Here is a 3,929-nt window from a genome sequence, read left to right as displayed (position 1 = left end):
TTTTTTTATTATCTTGAGTATTTCTTATATACATTTCAAGTGTTATTCCCTTTCCCGGTTTCCGGACAGACATCACCCTCCCCCCTCCCCTTCCTTGTGGGTGTTCCCCTCCCAAACCTCCCCCCATTGCCACCCTCCCCGCATAGTCTAGTTCACTGGGGGTTCAGTCTTAGCAGGACCCAGGGCTTCCCCTTCCACTGGTGCTCTTACTAGGATATTCATTGCTACCTATGAGGTCAGAGTGCAGGGTCAGTCCATGTATAGTCTTTAGGTAGTGGCTTAGTCCCTGGAAGCTCTGGTTGCTTGACATTGTTGTACTTTTGGGGTCTCGAGCACCTTCAAGCTCTTCCAGTTCTTTCTCTGATTCCTTCAACGGGGGACCTATTCTCAGTTCAGTGGTTTGCTGCTGGCATTCGCCTCTGTATTTGCTGTATTCTGGCTGTGTCTCTCAGGAGCGATCTACATCCGGCTCCTGTCGGTCTGCACTTCTTTGCTTCATCCATCTTGTCTAATTGGGTGGCTGTATATGTATGGGCCACCTGTGGGGCAGGCTCTGAATGGGTGTTCCTTCAGTCTCTGTTTTAATCTTTGCCTCTCCCTTCCCTGCCAAGGGTATTCTTGTTCCCCTTTTAAAGAAGGAGTGAAGCATTCACATTTTGATCATCCGTCTTGAGTTTCCTTTGTTCTAGGGATCTAGGGTAATTCAAGCATTTGGGCTAATAGCCACTTATCAATGAGTGCATACCATGTATGTCTTTCTGTGAGTGGGTTAGCTCACTCAGGATGATATTTTCCAGTTCCAACCATTTGCCTACGAATTTCATAAACTCGTTGTTTTTGATAGCTGAGTAATATTCCATTGTGTAGATGTACCACATTTTCTGTATCCATTCCTCTGTTGAAGGGCATCTGGGTTCTTTCCATTTTCTGGCTATTATAAATAAGGCTGCGATGAACATAGTGGAGCACGTGTCTCTTTTATATGTTGAGGCATCTTTTGGGTATATGCCCAAGAGAGGTATAGCTGGATCCTCAGGCAGTTCAATGTCCAATTTTCTGAGGAACCTCCAGACTGATTTCCAGAATGGTTTTACCAGTCTGCAATCCCACCAACAATGGAGGAGTGTTCCTCTTTCTCCACATCCTCGCCAGCATCTGCTGTCACCTGAGTTTTTGATCTTAGCCATTCTCACTGGTGTGACAAACTGTTAGACAAAAAGCTCACAAACTTTTTTCCAATTGATTTAGCCGCCAAGATTTGGTGAAATGTCTTTCTAGACTTTATTATTGTACCAGTTAAGAGACTATTACACAAAATTTCATTTTTTTTTAATGAAAGGAATGCCCACCAGATTACATCGTTTTTATCAAATGACTTAAAATAACTTTGGGCCAAATTCAGAAATCATAATTATGTGAGGAAAAAACACCTTGGAAATGTAGAGATGCTCATCTGTGGGAAACACACCTGTCTCCTAGAGTACATTTAAGGGAAGGTATTCACAGGCACGTTAGCAACAGAGCCAAATTTTAATGATTTTAGAGTATTTCCAACAGAGGAGTTTTGAGAGACAATGGTAATTTTAACACGCAGAGGTTTTTTGCCATTTATTTATTTATTTATTTATTTATTTATTTATTTATTTATTTTGCTTCTATCTTGAAAGGATCATGTGGCCCTGTTCATTCTCCTTGAGCAACTTTCTCACTTGAATTTTTAGTTTTTCTCCATCCCCCACCCCCTCCCCCGGCTACCTGCTCTTAGACCTCTTCGTCTGCCTTTTCCCCATCTCTGTGGAAATTTTTGAAGAAAGATTCTGTAGCCACTACATGCACGTTCTCATTGCCTAATGCACCTCAAGCAGTCACCGCCATAGTTTATTCCGGCAGTGGACATATATATTATGGCAGCAATGCCTGCCTGATTGGGCATCTCACTTCCCTGGGATAAGGACCACAGCTTACTTCAGGTGGTCCTCCCTTCTGTTTGTGTTTTAGTCACTGCTTCCACCCATTTTCAAGAGGTTATGTCTGGAGATTGCACTTCAGGTCTTCCATTTTGCCCTACATTCTGTACCTGGGGTTATTTCAACCTAAAGAGTCTATCTTCAAACCAAACTCCTAGTTCTAAGCAGATTAGAACAATCTACAGTGGATGTGTCCACATGAAGACACAGTGGGCTTTTTAGGATCGTCTATTCGCAGACTCTTTTTCCTCTCTATACTTTTTGTACTACTCAGGAAACAGAATCCCCATCCGTTAACAGCCTACACCCATCAAAGAATAGGCAATGTCCAAAGAAAGCACTTTCACGTCTCCTTATTCGGATAGAGCAAGCTGAGTGTATATTGACTTCCTCTCCTTTATGCAACCCATTCTAAACTTCTGTTTTCTATTTCTCCTGATGCAAGTAGAGGATAAAAAAAAGAGAGACTTGAAGTCATGTCCTACTTTGTTCCATAACCCAAGCACTTTTAAATCTTTCCTTCCTCCTACTCCGACATCTTTGAGGGTACCAACTACCAGCACGCAATGATGGTGTTCTCCAACGCTTTAGAGACATTGTTTTGCAGCTCGGGTTTATATAGGTTGTTGGGTTTGTTGTTTGTTTGTTCATTTGTTCATTTGTTCATTTGTTTTGGTTTTTTTTTAGATTATCACCATCGTTTTATACAATGAAGAAATTACAAGAAGTGCATGCCGACAGGAGCCTGATATAGCTGTCTCCGGAGAGGCTCTGCCAGAGCCTGACAAATACAAAGGCAGGCGCTCGCAGCCAACCATTGAACTAAGAATGAGAACAGGGTCCCCATTGGAGGAGTTAGAGAAAGGATTGAAGGAGGTGAAGGGGTTTGCAACCCCATAAGAACAAAAATGCCAACCAACCAGACTGCTGAAGAAATAACGTTTCAAAGTTTCATAGATGTGAGAAACAGAGTTGTAAAAGCAAGGTTTTGAGAAATACATCTGGCAGTCAAGGATGCCTATGACAAACTTGTGACCTTTCTGAAAGATGCATCTGAGGTCATGATGCCCGGTAATATGAAATAAGTTTGGTGATCAAGATTCTGACTAAGCTAATTAAGACAAAACAATAACAACTGTTCTTGAAAAGACCCTCCTTCCCCTCCCTGTGGTAAAGTCCAAGAACAACCGCAAGGTGTCATCCTGACCCTGCCCAACCACCCAGTTCACCCCCCCCTCTAAGGGATGTGCCAACTTAGCCCCTTCCCAGTGATTCACCAAGGCCAAGTGTAGGGCTGGATGAAGAAAGAGACTGAGTCAAGAACAGCCCCTTGAGCAGGCCAGCCAATACCTGACCAGATCCTTTGTCCTGTGTACCATCAATGAGAATAGGCCAGCTAACCCTGTTGTTGAAATCTGCCCTCTGTAATGAATAAAAGTTGTGTGCCTTTTGGGTTCGGGGCTGCCTCTCACTGCGTGGATGAGCAACCCCATGTACGTGGAATAAAAAACCTCATGCTATTGCAGCGGTCACTTTGTTAATCTGTTGCGCTCCTGAGGTAAGACCACTATGGGGTTTTACAACACTCCCAGAAACTAAACCACAACCCAGAGAGTACACATGGATAGACCCATGGCTCTAGCTGCAAATGTAGCAGAGGATGGCCTTGTTGGGCACCAACGGGAGGAGAAACCCATGGTCCTGCCAAGGTTGCCCCTCCCCCAGCATAGGGGAATGTCAGTGCAGGAAGGCAGGAAGGGGTGGGTAGATGGGTGGGGGAACACCCTCATAGAAGCAGAAGGAGGGGGAATGGGATAGGGGCTTTATGGATGGGAAATGGGGAAAGGGGATAACATTTGAAATGTAAATGAATATCTCTAAAAATAGAAAAAAATGAACAAGAATAGCAAAAACGAAAAACAAGAAAGAAATAAAAGGGAGAGAAGGAAAGGGGGAGGGAGG

General features: G+C 43.6%; 1 long non-coding RNA gene across 1 annotated transcript in view; it reads left to right on the top strand.

Annotated features, from left to right (window-relative positions):
• Positions 1–3,487, top strand: part of LOC120100928 (uncharacterized) — a 28,995-nt gene extending 25,508 nt beyond the window's left edge. Inside the window, exon 5 of the long non-coding RNA XR_010064394.1 lies at positions 2,655–3,487. This is a non-coding gene — a long non-coding RNA (uncharacterized LOC120100928). The remainder of the gene's footprint in view (positions 1–2,654) is intronic.
• The last annotated feature ends 442 nt before the right edge of the window (positions 3,488–3,929 follow it).

Source organism: Rattus norvegicus, chromosome 2 (genome assembly GCF_036323735.1).
Source record: "Rattus norvegicus strain BN/NHsdMcwi chromosome 2, GRCr8, whole genome shotgun sequence".
NCBI lineage: Eukaryota > Metazoa > Chordata > Mammalia > Rodentia > Muridae > Rattus > Rattus norvegicus.
Note: the sequence above shows the minus strand (reverse complement) of the source record. Positions and strands in the feature narration are given on the sequence as shown.